Source organism: Anastrepha obliqua, chromosome 4 (assembly GCF_027943255.1).
Source record: "Anastrepha obliqua isolate idAnaObli1 chromosome 4, idAnaObli1_1.0, whole genome shotgun sequence".
In the NCBI taxonomy this organism is placed as follows: Eukaryota; Metazoa; Arthropoda; class Insecta; order Diptera; family Tephritidae; genus Anastrepha; species Anastrepha obliqua.
The window spans coordinates 125,550,347-125,569,812 of record NC_072895.1 but is presented as its reverse complement, the minus strand read 5'-3'; positions in this window follow the sequence as shown (position 1 = coordinate 125,569,812).

Sequence of the window (19,466 nt, the reverse complement as noted above, 5' to 3'; positions counted from 1 at the left end):
TTGATACATTCCACACCTTGCACATATATTGGTGGTGGTTTATTATTAATATTTTTATTTTTTTCGCTATTTAAATTTTGAGCATTATGAATGGAGCTTTGCCCACTGTTCGCTTGTGTGTTTATTTCGTTGTTTTCATTTTCGTCATCAATAGCAAGATATGCAAATTTGTTTGTGGACTTTGTATCGCCGCTTAGCCAGTAGTTTGGTAATTTGCTTTGGCTCAAGTTCGTTGTTATTTTTTGTTTTTTGTTGGTGGTTGACAAAGTTGAGGACTTTATAGGAGAGTTTCGTGATCTCTTTATGGTAGGCTGCTCATTTAAAGCGTGAGGTTGTACATAAGAAGGTGGGGAGATGGCAAGCAATGTTTTGTGTGATACAGTTGTTGTTGCAGTACTAGTGTACAGAATTGATGTTGTTGATAATGAATTGGTTGTGGTTTTTGTTGGCATTCCGTTTGTGCTCACGCACGCTGTGAAACTGCCATTAAATTGTTGTAATAAAACTACCAAGTAATTTTCGCACTTTCCTACACAAACTCGGTGATTGAAAATGCGTTTCGTATGCACATAACAATGAAAGTAAGACAAACCATTTGAATCGAAGCCAAAATCCATCAAAACTTTGTAATTTCTTCATCTTATATAACAAAGCGAATGGATTGCCGTCAAATTAACTGGGTTTTGTAAGATTTTTTCCGAACTAGCTTTTATTTATTTATGTATATTTTCATACATATCTACAAGTTTTCTTCTTTTTTTTGCACGGCCTCCTCTTGCACTTGGTTTCCCCACCAACATTGCGATTTGTTAGTTTTTTCTGTTCTCAAATTGTACTCATTCGATTTATGTGTGATGTATAACTTATATAAACATAAGCTCTCCAGGCACTATGTAAATTTCATACACATATACGTATCGGTATATATAAATACCTACGGATGCATGTGGTATGCTGTATCGTATATTCAATTGTATTCTCACAACTTCCTCAACACGCACATTTCGTCGCCTTGACTGCTGCGGACTGGCTTCCGAAGGCTGACCTACATTTATGCCCAAGTTTTCCAGAGAGTTTCATCTGCTGCCTCAAACTGACTGGCTGCCGGTAAAATAGTAATATTGTTGTAGCTGCTATTTTTGGTAAATACATCTTCGTTCCTGATTCGCTAAATACAACTGAATAAGAGACACATATACATACATACAAATATAAAAGTGCATATGTTTGCCGGAGCTTTACATATGTGTATGTGTGTTGCTTAGACATCCGTTATATATATTCTCTTTTGACATTTCTTCAGTTTCTTATCTGGTGCTATTGTCTGTGGTTCGCAGTGGAAAATGTTTTTTTTTTTCGTTGCATCTTCTCATAAAATGATTCTCCAACTGAATTGTTATCGTTTTTCGGCATTTGCTTACTTGTCTCTTTGGGATTTGGCAAGTCGGCTGAATGTTGCATTTTTCAACTCTTTGTTGCTGGTGGACACCTTATTCTCGTTTTATTGCTCAACATCTTTCCGTTGCTTTACGCGAGTCTCAGTCGCTAGTTGCTACTTATCCTTTAACTCCTTCATAATTCTTTCGACAAGAGTGCAGCTACTTTCAATAGTATACACTTTACATTAAGTATACATGTATGCGCATATGGATGTGTTCGTATGCACGAATGCACATTTAGGTAAACTCTATTCATTAGGCTGCAAAAGTACCAACCTCAATACTGGCTATGTTTTGTTTTTATTAAAATATTGAAAGGGAACTTGAAACTGGGAAACGGGGACACATCCTTAGCTAATGAAGGACACAACTGCACTGCAGTTGCTCGCAAAAGTTTATGTCATGTCAGACACAAACCTTACGCACACACGGAATTGGCTAAATTGTGGCAACATGTCTACATCCGGATTTCATCAAAATTCTAACCTAGATACTTATTCATATTCATAATCGTGGTACACCGGCGGGGGTGTAATTGCTTGAAAGCGAATATTTATGCGCATACGCGCTTAACGTCGTCACCAACTTTATGATATTGAATCAAACTTTTAGTAACACAAGGAGCACTTTGGAATTTCCAGAATTTAGTAAAAAAAAAAAAACACAAAATAACAAAATATTTTGTGGTGACTATGCCGAAGAAAAGAATGCTAAAGCAATGGTGATAAAATCGTTTAACTATTCCTTGTAAATTTTAGTGATGACCAGGGGAAAAAAATGTTTTCATGAAAACAGCGCCAAAACAATTTAGCGCCGAATATGTTGTGTGTTAATTGATTATTAAAAATATGTTAAACATTTAATTTTATGTGCTCTGTATAAAAAAGCCGAATTATTATCGTAAGTGTTTCGTTTTTCTGGCATATAACCAATTTATGGAATAGCATCAAGAAACGTTCCTTTTCAAATTTTCATACATATTCCAGTCTTTCAGTTAGAATTTTTAGGAAAATTCTGGGTATGCAGTTTTATAGCCGATTCAAGCATAGTGTAATAAAGTACAAGGTTTAAGTGGCTCAAAATTCGCGTTGATTTTGGACTATTTTTTTTAATGGAAAAAAATGCGCAATAACTAAGCGAAAATTACAATAGTATACCCCTTTTTCTCTTTTTCTGAAAACCTTGATTGACTAAACGGACTGTGTGAGGGAATTTGAGACTAAATGACTTGGAATTTAATTACAAGTACTTCGGTAAATCTTACGGGAAGTGCGTTCTCGAAACTACCATGAAAGTTTTCGTTTACAGTTTTCTTATTGCTCGGATTTGAAGAGGTTAATATGTTGACAAAAAGAATTCCTTCCCTATTATCATTTTAGCACACTTTATTTATTTATCTACCTATTTGCCTATCTAATAAATATATTGTAGAATTTTCAAAAACGGCTGCAATAATCTTCAAATCTAATATTGCCATACTTGTGGAATTCTTACAAATCTCTTCAATTTACTGCCCAGCAACAGCTATGATAGCCGATTGCATAAAGTTCGTAGGTTAATGCTCCGTAAAAGTCCAACAAGCAGAAGTTCTTATAAATCTAAATTTGCACATACATATACATACGAATATTTAAATGCAAATCTACCTAAGTAAGAAAAGGTTCATTATGTTGTTTTCTTCATGACTGCAATGGGTTTTGGTTTTATTTCATGCGTCTTATTGCATCGCTTTCGACTAAACGGACAAAACCAACTAACTGCATTTTAGTCCCTTACTACCTTCTCTCCAATCAGTCCAATACCATATTTCTTACATTCCCACTAACTCTCCACGTATTTCTCTTAAACTTGCTCCACTCATTCTTGCGAGTTTTTTGATTTTCATTCATTCGTCCATTCATGCGCTATGAATTCTTTGCCGTCGCCTTCGTCCTCCCCAGACCGTCTTCATCGTTGCCACAAACCATTTCATTTGCCTCAATTGCGGAAATCGATGAAGGCGCAAGGAAAACTAAAAGGTTTCCCTCTGTTCATCACCTCTCTGCTTCGAAAGCAAAGAAAACGTGTGGTGCGCACGTGAGTGAATTCATCGATTTTTTCTTTTCTTTGCGTTCATGTTTTTATTTTCCTTTAAGTACTCTTGTCCTTTTTGAGTATTTGTCATGAATGTGTTGTTTGTGTAAAAGTCGTTCGTAGTGCTCTGAGAAGGTAAGCTATTAGTTTACTTTCATTAGTGCTGTTGGTTTTGTGTATTTATTGATTCTTAAAGGATTTCAATGAATGATAAGCAGTGAACTGGGATTTACGATTCATTTGAGTAAGAGGATTCCTTAAAGGGACGATTCAAGTGTGTTTGTGTGTTCGAAAATTCCGTTTAAACAAAAAATATTAAAATATTTTATAATTGAGAATTGTTACTTCTCCTATTTTCTGAATGGGGAAAAATTATGTAATTAATGGATTTTTTTCTATGTTTTGCAGATCTCATAAATATAATTAAACTATCTAACTGCGGTCTACTTTGCAACTCAGAAAGAAAGACTAGCCGGAAGTTTCAGAACCAACGCCTCTTACTGCATTTATATATATATATATATTTGTATTTATATATATTCTCACAAGTTGCACGCAAAAAGCTTTGACAACATCGATAGCAAAACCAAAAATAAATAGCTGTTTACTCGACGGAAGTAGTAAATTCTTTTTAATAGAAAAAATCTACAGAACCATTTAGAACGAAGCGGTTCATCAGTTTTTTAAATATTTTATACAAAATGACGTAAGTATCCGAAAACAATTGAAAATTTCACTTATTACACATTACTGATATGTCTCAAATTTTCTATGATCCTTTTCTGTTCTCTTACATCTCTAAAGCACTGCTTTAGTGTGTTTATTTGTAGTAGTGTCTGGCTTGTAAAACTAAAATTGAAACAGTCAGCCTCAGTAGGCAATGGAAAACTTTCAAGCATATTTCGGTCATGAATCTTTCAGTTAAACTGAATGTAAAATAATATAGTACAGGGAGTGTGGTGGCAGAATTAGGTTTTAAATTTGCAGTTACTCGCTAACCACTGAGTGTATGAGCGGGAAAGGGATCGCGTTAGCTTAGTTTTTCGTGCGGGTTATTTAGTCACGGTGTCGCAGTGGACAGGTGAAGAACGTGCGTTCACAATCGAGTAGGTATATCAAGGCCAATGCATCGAGTGCAGCCACTCGTAGATTTTGTTCACGTTACAATATTCGAAGTTTACGTGAAACTCTAAGAGAAGATTTGGGCAACAAGTTCCGTTGCAAACAGCCCACGGCCAGGGCCCATAGCTCGTCGCTATAAGTTTGCACCATATCTGCGTCAACCCGTGCCCAGAAACTATTGTGCAAAAAATATTGAGGAAGGATTATAGGCTTCACCCCATCAAAATAAAATTCGTATAAGGGCTTAAGTCTTACAATTTGCGTAAAATTTTCGGCGAGACAATGTGGGGTCGATTTCGAAAGGCAAACGCAATATTTTGGAGTGATGAAGTCCATTTTGCCACTATGAAATCATCAACAGTCTCAAAGTAAGGATTTTGTGTGTGCATTGTCAAGCAGTTGAATAATGAGACCATCATTTTTGAAAATCGTCGAGGTAAAACAAATTCTGTGGATGGTGTCTCTTATCGGCGCATGCTGGATGATTTGTTTCTGTTAGAGAATATCCTTCTAGATGGGAGACCATGACGATACTGTATGATTTCTATTCTAACAAGCTGATAAGCCGTTTCGGTGACATATCCTGGCCACCCAGGTCGGACGATCTTACTGCAATAGACTTTTTTCTGTGTAGATACCGCAAAAATAAAGTCCACGAAACAAACCGAGCGACCATGTTAACACTAAAAGAAAATATCGTTCGCGAGGTCAGTTCTCCAGCGAGTGGCACGGGTAGGGATTGTATCCGACGTACAGATTCACATTTAGGGGAACTGATTTTTAATAATCGTCTTCTTTATAATAGTTAATGAAATAAACTTTTATCAGTTGTAATTCTTATTTAATTTAGCTTTGAATTCATAATTCTGCCTCCGGGCACCCTGTAGCAGTAAGGTAGAGTAAAGGTGATAATAAATGGTTTTCCAGTAAGAGGTGTTATTTTGATATTCAAAGAAAAATGTTATTTTTTAATATAAATGATCGGATGTTTATTTCATTATAAAGAGGAAGGTATGCCGTTAATAGTGGAAAATAACATCAGGCAAATGACCACCACGACCACGCTTTCAGGACAATATCCTTTTCATGAAATTTTCCATAACCGAATTGCAAAGTTGCTGCCCTATGTCCTCGATATCCTCACGAATTCCATCTTTGAGGTCTTGAAGCGACCCTGGGCTGTTGGCGTAGACCTCTTTCACGTGGCCCCAAAAAAAAAAAGTCACAAAGTGTTAAATCACAAGATCGCAGTGGCCAATTGTGATCACCTCTTCGAGAGATAACACGGTCCGGAAACTTTTCCCGTAAAAGATCAATGGTTTCGTTGCTTGTGTGGAACGTAGCGCCGTCTTGTTGAAAATAAACGTTGCCCTGATTAATACCATCCAATTCCGGCCATAAAAACCCGTTAATCATCTCTCGATAGCGCAATTCATTCACCTGTCACACCTGTTATTGGAAAACCCTTTGTTTAAGACGCCGTTTCCACATCTGTAGCTCACTTTAGGTTAGGTTAGATGGTTGCCCTATAAATTCGGACACTAGTTGCGCCGCTTCCTGTTGATGATGAAAATCAGCAAGCCGTTAATACCCAAATTTGCTATTTCCACTGGTGCTTAAATCGATGAAAGCAGGGCAGCTGGGGAGTAGGTGTTGCGATTATTCCACCTTATCCTCCAGATAGCTGCCACAAAAGCGGCTCGATGTGGTGACATAAAAACTGTCGGTAATCATGGATAACTCGGAGTCCGATTTCCGCTTAAAACTACATCACAAATAAGTTTTTCAACAAAAGAAAATAAAAAGGAAACATTTGCCAGTGCTATCATACACGTTGGTGTTCAAATAAACATACGAAGCTGAGCAGTTAAGTTAACGAAGTTATTAACGTTAATTTAACTGTTTAACCCATAGTGAAACACCACTAACACCAAATTAAGAAAAAGTTTTTTGTAATAGCGGTCGCCCTTCGGTAGGCAATGGCAAACCTCCGAGTGTATTTCTGCCATGAAAAAGCTCCTCATAAAAAAGAAAAACATCTGCTGTTCGGAGTTAGCTTGAAACTGTCAAGATACATAAATTCAGTAAAAAAAATGCCTATTATACTTATGAGGTGTTTTGTAGGTAGTGCTTATCTGCTTGTGGGTACACTCCGAGCTAAGAAACGCAAGGGAAGAAAACTTCTGTTGACAAGGCGGTAAAGCAAATGTCACCTGCCCTCAGCAGTTTCCATTTACACGGTTTCTCAACGGCCTGGAAAAAATGAAGAATTGTTTTCTCCGAAAATGGAACTACTGTTTGGTGAATACATAAATTATTCTTACAAAAATAATTATTCTTATACAAAAAAAAATTAATCAAAGAAAAAAAATAACGAATTCAAGGTTAATTCGGTGAAAAAAGGCGTATTTTTAAGATTTTTTTTGGTGATGTAGAAAATGTTCGTTTATTCAGTCAATAACATTGTGCGACAGTGAAATTATACTTTTATGGAGACCTAGTTCAACTTGTAGGTATAGTAAAACTAAGAAAAATGGTATAGGAGAAATTTCCAATACACCCCCAAAATCTCATTTTATGGCCATAAAACCGTTTTTCAGTAGGTTGATGTGAAGAATAACTCCTAACTTCGCCAATTTCCATCCGATTTCGAATTTGCTTTTTTAGTTCGAAAGAACGAAAACAAGCCTTTTTGACAGTGTATTGACATTTTTTCTGAAATGACAACTGACGAGACTGTAGACGGAAGTATTTGGAATTTTTTTATTTTTTCTCTATTTTTTCAACTTTGACATAATTTTTACGATATTATCCGATATTGAGGATTTTTTTTAGTACCCTACTGTTATAGTAAATTTAATTTTGCGTCAAATGAGCTATATTTGACTGTAATTGAATTAAAATTAATAGAGTTGTGTGAGTTTTAAGATTTTATTGTTTTTTACCAATTTGGTATGTAGGTATAACTTACGCTAAATGGGAATAAGGACGTGTTTTGATGCGTTATTATAGATACGTAATATTTATTGGAGTATATATGTATACATAAGAGTACACTGTACTGCATGCAACAGAACTGGTTAGAACTTATATCTGACATATTATAGCACATTTTTTTTCAATAGAAATATGAAAAGGCTCCCAAGTGTACCAAAGTTCACACTGTACATTGATTAACAAAATAAGTTTGTTATTATAATTTAACCTTATTAAAACGTCAAAGTTTTATTGTTTGTTTCATTGAAATTCAAGAGATATAAATCAAAAAGTTGCCAGAAAAGTCGAATTTCTCAATATTCTCCGATGATGTGGCATCATCAGCCTTATCATAAACCAGATAATTATTATTTTTTAAAACGGACGTAAACGGTCATCATTATAAAACTCGAAAGCACATAAAGTATGCTGATGTTGCAACTGTTAAGAACCCTGTAGTCTTGGACGATATGATTGACTCAACTGCAGGTCATGAACTGAAGGAAGTTCAACTCATTGCTGATGATGATCAAACTGATAACAATAAACCTGATGATGAAGAGTACTTTCCGTCTGGTTCTAAGTCTTCAGAACGACACATTGTATCAAATTCAGATTTTCAGGATCTTTCTCGTGATTTACTTCTATCGGGAAGACAATCTGAAACGCTCGCTTCTCGATTTAAACAATGGAATTTAGTTGATGACGACTTAAGATGAATGATGATGATCGAATTTCTTACAGAGAAGTATGCAAAACTGATGAAGAGAATGACAAATGTACCGTACCATACTAAACTCCAAAGGGCCGTTTCCAATGCATTTTTAAGTTTGGAACCAGTTCCGTTGTGTACTGCACCGTACCATACCGTACAGTGCTGCACTGCACAATTTAATTTAATTTAATAATTAATATTTAATTTTTTTTTGTCACACAGTGTAATCAGTCATATAATAATACAACATTTCAACAATATTTTCTAAAATATTGAGTGCCGGCGATTCTCCAGAGGCGCCTCAAAAGGTGTATGTCATAACTGTCTGCAGAATCATCTGAAAAAAAATCAGAATCCAATTGTTAAAGGAGATGTTTGTCGAGATTTTATCCATTCTGGAAATATAGAAAAATAGAATGAACACCTATAGTTGCAAGCTTGTTCACTAAAACATACCAAACATACATTTCTTAAAAGCTCATCACATGCGCAAAAGTTTTAAGACAATGCTTTTCCAACTGCTTTACCTAATAACAAATGCTTGCTAGCTGAAATTCATTCCGCTTGCAATTGTCTGTAATTTACGATCGTCCATTCATGTACATACATATGCACTTGTTCCACTGATTGCTATTTGTTGCCTCACTTATACTGGTTTATTATTTGCCATCAGTTTTCTGTAGTCAATTGCGGCAATTTACGACAAGTTTGAAAGGGAAAGGGTAAAGCGGGAAATATAATGAAAAAAATGATTGTAATTGCATTTGTTGTTGCTGCCGCTGTTTGTGTTCAAGGACGCTCCGGATGAACTATGTTTGAAATCATATACTCAAATACAAACACATAAATAATGACCCATTTTTCCCTACGTGGCATAATTGAGGCAAAATGAGTAGGTGGCTTGGATAAAGGATGCGGGGATTTTAAGAGCGATATACCTTAGCAAAACGCCAGCACTTCTGTGAGTTGTTTTGTTGTGATTATCGGAGGCAACCACATCTAACGCACCCACTTTTTCTCTCACAAAGTTTTTCAATGTTTTTGACTGTGTTCGTTGAAGTCTCCTTTGCACATTAGCAATAACATCATAATATCATTATCTGATGATTTGGTGCTGCCCGCAAAAGCTTTTCACAACATACGCACCATTTCCAATGCATGTGCGCTTTCATACATATGTCGCTGAATAGTTTTGTATGAAAGTACACAGGTGTTATACTTACATACATATTTACTTATTAGAGTATATATGAAAACTTAAACATAGTAATTTTCAACGTGAATACGAATGTGACTCCGAAATGAGCCCAAAACTGCTTAATTCACTTAAAACTCGCTGAAAACACAGGAGTGGAGTATTTACAACGACTGGGGCAAACGGCAAATGGAGAGCGGCGAGTGGGGTAGGTGGCTTAGGGCGCTAGCTCAGTTTGACAGTGTGACATTATGGCACTATGGCATGCGGCTTCGTTTTGACTTGAATTAATGTTGCTGGCTGTGTGTTTGTTGGCGGTGTAGGTGATGTTTGCATTATCTCATTTTCCATAACTGGCAGGAAATAGCACAATGGTAGTAATGAGAGAAGGCGCGAAGGACGCCTACTGCGGTGACAAACGTAAACTCGTAACATGGGTGTGTCGTATGTCCGGTGGGCTTTTCCCAACTCTCATAGCATACAGCCATTACATATAACACGACACTCACTAACTTACTCATATATAGCATGTATGTGTCTCTGTATGCGTATATACTGTACATGATATACATATAAAGAACGTGGACACTGTGTGATGTTGATGTGCTGATGACAGTGATGATGCCTTGTGAAATTAAATGCAAAATATTTCTTCTCATCGCCTGCTTGTGAAGCATGGAGTGGCTCAAGTCAAGAAATCGGCAAGAGTAGTACAACACATCGCTTGCCACGCGTTGAATGTGTTCATTTGTCGCAGGATACCACAGTTGAAGGACGCGAACGCAGTCGAAACGCGTTTTGAAGCGAGTTAGCCAAAAAGTGAGCCTAAGCTGCTGCCACAGGATCAACTGCCGCTTGCAGCAGCAGTCAACATCATGGGAAATATGTGCCAACACGAAGAGTAAGTGTCAATTATTTAAAACGAAGCTGCAGAACTTGTATAAATCCAATACAATGTTCAAAATATTATTCAAAGTTAAAATATTTTGCACAATCGCGTGTAGGAGAGCTTTTTGGCGATTTCGGATTTTCAAACGTGACTGCTTCAGGTTATACTCCACTTAGCGATCTACATTCCGGCGCTGCCATTGCTACCAACTAAATATTGCTTCGGCCACATATACGCCGATAGTATTTGCTTTTGTTCAAACATCTGGAGTACGCTATGCAACCTATTTTGGTTTGCACTTTTTAGCCCCTTGAGGTATGCTATAAAACATAAAGATTGCCGTTGAACGACTCTTCTGCTCGACACGTAGCGCAACTATGCACATCTGTATGTACATACATGCTACCATAACTTTGTGTATTTATTGTACTTCTGCATACATATAGTGTGTGTGTGCAGCTGCATGCTTGTGTTAGTTAGTGATAGTTAGAATTCTACTTAACTAGGGAATTCTTTAAACTTGTATCTCTACAAGTGCATTCGTATATTCAGTGTAATTTTTATTGTGTGTGCTGTGAGTAAGTGGTATGCAGCGGCTAAAGCCATCTTGGTTGGTGTGCCACTCCACCACTGCCACTTCTCTAGTATTGCGTGCTCACTCCCCTCAGCTGGAGTGTTGGTGCAAGTACGAAAGTGGAAACAGCAACGCAGAGTGCGCTCTACTTAACCGCTCAAAAACGTCTTCATCAGCGGTACTAAAACAGCGGCTTAGCCCTCTAGCAAATTGTTTTCTGTGAGATAGAGATAGATAGGTGTTGGAGTTCCCAAACGTTGGAGTGACGATTTCTTGGCGATTAACGCGGTAATTGATGCAAAGCGTACACTTGAGTCTGCGGTTGTCAGCACCGGGACAAACACGCACTCAAGAATATACACATTGCGCGGAGATAAATATAAATACCTACAGATGTTAGGCTGCAATTAGAAGTACCGTAGACATAACGCCATAGCCCTAACCACAACCTTAGCTGCAACATTACACAATGTGTCGATTAGTCATGCCATAACCATAAACAGCTGATATTGACGTAGAATAAATGACAACACTTGTATTTTGTCAATTTCTAATATTAAAATTTGTATCGCAAACATTAAAACGAATGTTCAAGTATTTCACAGCTGCTTACGGTTGCGAAGAACCAAAGTAATTGGAAAAACCAAATAAGTTGCTGCGTGACTACCATTCGGAATTTGGAGAGAACGTACATATGTTCGAATCTCCGTGAAACGCCAAAATGAAGACAAACCTTTTTTCTAAGAGCGGTCGCCCCTCGGTAGACAATGGCAAATCTCCTCACTCTATGTAGTTTCTTGAAGTTCTATCAATTGAAGGACTTACAATTTATACCGTCTTTGAATTGGTTTTTATTACATGAAACACTTTTTCATGCCAGAAATATACCCGAAGGTGTACATATACATATATACCGATGAGCAACGGGTTAAAAAAATGTGATTTCTGTTATTTGATTTACACAGTCAAATAGACTCATGGGACTAGTAATTCCATTTGTAGGAAGCTTACAACGCACGAGATAAGCTCGTATTTAATTTTTTATTCTTCAATTGTGCTTGTCCTGCATTTTAAGAAACCCTTTTTACCTACCAATTTGTATCATTAAAAACAACTTTAATTATTCAATTCAGGCCAGATTTTCCTCAGCTGTTCACCATTCCAATTTCCATTAGAAGTTCATAGTTCAGATACTACGATTGCTTAAGCGATCTTCTCAATCAATGGTTTTCATTATTAAACACTTTATTTAAGTGAAACCCCAAGTGCTACTTAATATTAAGGCACATATCATCATTTGTTCTGGAACTATTTTTCTATTGAACATTGCTTGTATAATACGTATAGTGGCGGTGAAAAGAAAAGCAGCGCCACGTATTGCCAGTTTTTAATTTATTTGTATTCCGAAGTTTTAACTATTTTTGTTTGATTATTTTGTTAATTTATTTATAACGCGTTTTTCAATAGGTGCGCTTCAACTTTTTTTCTATAGGGAGGGCGAACGACGCAATATTTTTTATTTTTCGCTTGTCATTTGTAAACTTCATTAGTATACATTTCATCATGGAACGCTACACACTTGAGCAACGATTGCTAATCGTGCAAATTTTTTATGAAAATAATCGTGCAAATTTTTTATGAAAATTTATAAATTTTCCAAAAAATCCTCTTCAGCGATGAAGATCACTTTTGGCTCAATGGCTTTGTCAACAAGCAAAATATGCGTTACTGGGCAGAAAGCAATCCACACGTGATTCATGAGGCACCGTTGCATCCCGAAAAAATCACTGTTTGGTGCGGTTTACATGCCGGCGGCGTAATTGGCCCATATTTTTTCGTTGACGAGAATGATCGCCACGTTACTGTGAATGGAAATCGATACCGCGACATGATTAACGATTATTTTTGGCCGCAATTGAATGGTATGGACTTAGACGACATGTGGTTTCAACAGGACGGGGCCACAAGCCACACAGCACACGCTACAATTGATTTGTTGAAGAGTAAGTTCGATGAGCGCATTATTTCCAGAAATGGACCGGCCGAATGGCCGCCGCGCTCGTGTGATTTGACGCCTCTAGACTATTTTCTTTGGGGTTATGTGAAGTCATTGGTCTACAGTAACAAGCCGGCGACGATTTGTGAGCTCAGAGCCAATATTGAACGCGAAATTGCTGGAATTTCGGCCGATTTATGCAAAATAGTGGTCGAAAATTGGGTTCAACGATTGGACTTCGTAAAACGTGCACGCGGTGGTCATGCAAAAAAAACAAAACGAATTTCATACTTAAATGTATATGTTCAAACTCGATAATAAAAAAAAAAAAAAATTAGTTAAAAAAGTCAAACCGTTTGTGTTTTATTCAAAAAAAAAGTTGAAGCGCTCTTACTGAAAAAAGCTTTATTTACATATACACATATGGTCATTAAAATAGGTACCCCCTAGGTTCATAAGAAAACTACACGTTTTTTAAATTAACAATAAAGATATTCAGTTGTATGCATTTTTATTTAATAGATTATTATAACAAATATAAATAATTCATGAAACTTACACTAGTGACAATAGGAATAAAAAGGAAATATTCATGTGGTCATAAGAATAGGTACGAAAGAGAAAATAGAAGCGATACTAAAAGAACTTAGTGATTTTATTAAAAGTACTGCTTAAATTATCGAAGTTTAATCAATAACCGGCCGCCGTAGCCGAATGGGTTGGTGCGTGATTCTTCTTCTTCTTAATTGGCGCTATAACCGCTTACGCGATTTTGGCCGAGTTTAACAAAGCGCGCCAGTCGTTTCTTTCTCGTGCTAACCGGTGCCAGTTGGACACACCAAGTGAAGCCAAGTCCTTCTCCACCTGATCTTTCCAACGCGGAGGAGGCCTTCCTCTTCCTCTGCTACCACCAGCTGGTACCGCATCGAATAATTTCAGAGCCAGCGTAGCCGCTGGATATTTATTCGTTGAGCTATGTCTATGTCGTCGTAAAGCTCATACAGCTCATCGTTCCATCGCCTGCGATATTCGCCGCTGCCAACGTGCAAAGGTCCAAAAATCTTACGCAGAATCTTTCTCTCAAACACTCCAAGCGTCGCTTCATCGTATGTTGTCATCGTCCAAGCTTCTGCGCCATACGTTAGGACATGAGAGCCTTGTAGAGTGTTAGTTTTGTTTGTCGAGAGAGGACTGTACTGCTCAGTTGCCTACTTAGTCCAAAGTAGCACTTGTTGGCAAGAGAGATTCTACGTTGGATTTCAAGACTGACATTGTTATCGGTGTTAATGCTGGTTCCTAAATACACGAAGTCTTTTACAACCTCAAAATTATAACTGTCAACAGTGACATGGGTGCCGATACGCGAGTGCGCCGACTGTTTGTTTGAAGACAGGAGGTACTTCGTTGGGTCTCGTTCACCACCAGACTCATTTGCTTTGCCTCTTTGGAGAAGGCAGAACTAACAGCGCGGTTGTTAAGGCCGATAACGTCAATATCATCGGCATACCCCAACAATTGTACGCTCTTATAAAATATTGTGCCTTAGCGATTCAGTTCTGCGGCTCGTACGATGCTCTCCAACATCAGGTTAAAGAAGTCACACGACAGCGAGTCACCCTGTCTGAAACCTCGTTTGGTATCAAACGGCTCGGAGAGGTCCTTCCCAATTCTGACGGCGCTGCTGGTGTTGAGCAACGTCATCTTACATAGTCGTATTAGTTTTGTGGGGATACCAAATTCAGACATCGCGGCATACAGGTAACTCCTTTCCGTACTGTCGAATGCAGCTTTGAAGTCGACGAAAAGATGGTCGATTCACCTTTCATGGGTCTTTTCCAAGATTTGGCGTATTGTGAATATTTGGTCGATGGTAGACTTTCCAGGTCTGAAGCCACACTAATAAGGTCCAATCAGTTGGTTGACGGTGGGCTTCAGCCTTTCACACAACGCTAATCCCGCGGTAATTGGCACAAATTGCAGGATCGTCCTTATGGATTGGGCAGAGCACACTTAAATTCCAATCGGCAGGCATCCTTTCATCCGACCATATTTTGCATAGGAGCTGATGCATGCACCTTATCAGCTCCTCGCCGCCATGTTTGAATAGCTCAGCCGGCAGTCAGTCGGCGCCCGCGGCTTTGTTGTTCTTTAGCCGCGTTATCGCTATTCTTACCTCGTCATGATCGGGTAGCGGAACGACAATTCCGTCGTCAACGATTGGGGTACCGGAATCTTCACATTCTCGGTGACATGCGCAGCTGTCACTGTTTAATAGGTTCGAGAAGTGCTCCCTCCATAATTTAAGATTGTTCTGTACGTCAGTCACCAGATCGCCGACTTTGTTCTTACAGGAAAACGCCCCGGTCTTGAAACCTGTAAGGCGCCGAACTTTCTGGTAGAATTTTCGGGCGTTGTTCCTATTGGCCAGCATCTCATACTCCCCGCACTCACGTATTTCGGCCTCTCGTTTCATCTGTCGGATAATACGTCTCTCTTCCTTTTTCAGCTCTCTGTAGCGATCCCACATGGCTCGCGTTGCGCCCGATCGCTGCGTGGCTCTATAGGCGGCATCCTTTCTTTCTGCGGCAGCATGACATTCCTCGTCGTACCAATTGTTTTTTCGGGCTCGCCGGAATCCGATTTCTTCTTCGGCGATGGTACGTAGAGAACGAGAAATGTTGCTCCATTGTTCGTGCATGCCGTGTCTTCCATCTATCACAACATGATCGATCTGGTTTCGTGTTTTTCGATCAGGAGACAGCCAGGTGGCTTGGTGAATCTTCTTATGCTGGAATCTGGTGCTGCAGACTACCATGTTTCGGGCCCCGGCGAAGTCGATCAGCCTCTGTCCGTTACCGGATGTTTCGTTGTTCCAAGCGCTTATAGAAGGAATCTTTGGTCGCATCGTCCTTCTCTTCCGTCGGGGCGTGGGCGCAAATTAGCGATATGTTGAAAAAACGGGCTTTTTTGCGGATTGTTGCGAGACGCTCGTCCACCGGAGTGAACGACAGTACTTGGCGACGAAGCCTCTCTCCCACAACAAATCCAACACCAAATTTGCGCTCCTTTACATGACAGCTGTAGTAAACGTCACAAGGTCCTACTCTTTTCTTGCCTTGTCCCGTCCATCGCATCTCTTGAAGAGCAGTGATGTCAGCCTTTACTCTCATGAGGACATCAACCAGCCGGGCAGAGGCACCTTCCCCATTGAGGGACCGGACATTCCAGGTGCATGCCCTCAAATCGTAATCCTTATTTCGTTTGCAGTGGTCGTCATCAGTATCCGTGGCTTTTTTAAACTTTTCATTGGGGGGGATTTTTAAGTGGCGGGTCCCAAACCCAACGCACAACCAGCTATCCTGGAATGTTTCGCCTTCTCACGTTAGCTCACTCCCAAACGTGTGTTCGGAAGCTACCCAGAGGATACGTGGGCTAATCTCGGCCGTGGTGAGCTGCTTGAACCATATGCAGAAGAATCGTCGTGGCCATTCCCAAGTGAATGGCGATCATTAACTTTCTCCACTTGCGTGGACTTCTACACATGGAATCATCCAATGCGTGATTACCATTCGGAATTCATAGAGAGAACGTTGGTTCGAATCTCGGTGAAACACCAAAATTAAGAAAAAGATTTTTCTAATAGCGGTCGCCCCTCGGCAGGCAATGGCAAACCTCCGAGTGTATTTCTGCCATGAAAAAGCTCCTCATAAAAACATCTGCTGTTCGGAGTCGGTTTGAAACTGTAGGCCCCTCCATTTGTGGAACAACATCAAGACACACACTACAAATAGGAGGAGGAGCTCAGCCAAACACCCAAAAAGGGAGTACACGCCAATTATATATTATATATAATATAAATAATCAATAATCACTGTGCCCACCAGGATTGTCAATGACTTTTGGTATGCGATTTGGCTTGGACTTAATAATCCTACGGCAGGTTTCTGTGAGAGTACCTTACCTTAATTCTGTGATTTTTTGCCATAAATTCTTCTCATGTTTTCTTCCCGATTCACTTCTTTAAATATCCTTAAAGGTTTTCAATGAAGCTTAGGTTGGGTGACTGGCTTGGCCAAACCATAACTTTAACATTATTTGTAAAAACCATTCACGTACTTACATTGACGAGTGTTTTGGGCCATTATCTGCCTAAAAAGCCACCGAAGCGGCATATTTCCTCAGCAAATTTCAGCATCTATTTATTGGTTTTGAGGGAATAGATCCTACTCCATACCAAGAGAAGCATCCTCAAATCATTATGTTGCCACTACCGTGCTTGACTGCTTTTTTTGTGAACCGCAGTGAGAACTCTTATCCTTCAGAACTTTTGACTTTTCGCCCAACATCATCAATAAATAATTTTAGTTTTGTTTCATCGCTCCAAAGTGCATATATATAATATTACCATTTTTGCATACATACAGATCTATACGAGCTTTCTGCCCGGTAGGTTCATGTTGTACAATCGATGCCGTACAGTTCTCGCTGACACTAAGTTGGTACCTTCAGTTGCAATGGCCTTTGATGACTTAAAACAATCCCTTTTGGCAAGAGTAATAATTAAATTATCAGTGTGAAAGCCGTTTTCTGTCGTCGGGGTCGCAATGTCGTTCTGTTGATTTTTTTGGGTTTAAGGGCTTTTGCAACATATTTTTTGGACCGCCCACGTTACTCACTGATAAAATTGTTCGATTGTTTTTTGTTTTGGAAGATTGACAAAAAGCTTCCGCTTCTCAGCCGTGCAATGCTGCGCCCGACTGATATTTGAGAGGAATTCATATTAATTATTAGTTATTAAATAAAGTGTTCGCTACTTACGTTCAATATTTTTGGCCACGCATACACTTAATGAAAATAATCGTTTCTGTGATACCAATAACGTATATATTTTATACTTATACTGTGAGCGTCAAAATAAAATGTACAAAGCATTTTGTTATAATATGGATTTTATTTTAGTCTTTTATAACAAAACAATATACTTTAATTTCATGTTTTTTAAACTAGTATTTGATTCTCTACTAATTACTAGAAAACAACAAAAAAATAAATTACAACAACAAAAGTTGTAAGACAAAAACACAATTTAGTGCATATTTTACGCGTTAAAATAAAGTGTACAGAGATATATTTTACAAAAATGATATCGATTTAGTATTTTGTCTGGAAGACAGTCTTCGGGGCATCGACTCAACTAGTTTTTTTGTCACGTCAGATGAAATTTTATCCCACTCTTCCTTTATAGCGAGTCTCAGCATATCCATATTGGTGATTGTCCTTTTCCGGATTTGGTGGTCTAAGTGCTCCCACAAATGTTCAATAGGGTTTAAGTCCGGTGACTGTGGAGGATGATGCAATGTCTTAGGAGTACGATGAAGCAGTCATTCTTTTGCTATTTTTGCTGTGTGCTTGGGATCATTATCTTGTTGAAAGATCCAAGATCCCTGCAAGTCTAATTTCTGCACACTGGTTAGTAAATTATTTTGTAAAATATTCAGATAATCTGTTTTGTTCATGGTACTTTCAATAAAAACCAAATTGCCAACTCCGCTTGCCGCCATACATCCCCACACCATCACCGAACCCCCGCCGTGCTCAACTGTGGTTATCAAATTTTGGTCGGCATACTCTTTATTTTTGGTTCTCCAGACTTTAACCGGTTTTTTCTGCCCAAATACCTCGAACTTACTTTCATCGCTAAACAGGACATTATTCCAGAAAGAAACATCCCGATTTTCGTATTTTTTTTGCATAATCAAGACGTTTTTTTTTATTAACTGTCGATATTAGCTGCTTTTTTCGTGGAACACGACCATGTAACCCGTTTGCGTGCAACGCTCGACGTATTGTACTGGCACTTACGCTAGTATCTGATGCAGTTGAAACTTCTTGTGATATTTCGACCGCACTTTTAAAGGGATTTTTCTTCACATCACGCATTATAGACCTTACTTCAGTCTCATTTACAATTTTTGGACGGCCTGCACCTGGGCGATTTTCTACTTTGCCGAACTTTTTCTATTTGTCAACTATTTTTTTCACAGTATTATGGCTTCTGTTGACAATTGAGCCAATTTCACGAAAGGTTTTACCTTCATTGCGAAGCTTTAGTACCAGTTCTCTAACATCAGTCGAAGTTTGTTTACCCATTATTAAAAAAAATAAATAATAGAATTTAATTTACTGTAGACAAAAACTTTTCACTCTGCCGATCGCAACCAATTAAAATACAATATGAAAAAAGTTTCAATGCATCGAAAAAGGAAGTAAACAACCAAATATAACAGTATTTTTTACCGTACAACATCGCTAAAATGCTACTGATGTACGCTGTACACTTTATTTTGACGCATAAAATATGCACTAAATTTTGTTTTTGTCTTACAACTTTTGTTGTTGTAATTTATTTTTTTGTTGTTTTCTAGTAATTAGTAGAGAATCAAATACTAATTTAAAAAACATGAAATTAAAATATATTGTTTTGTTA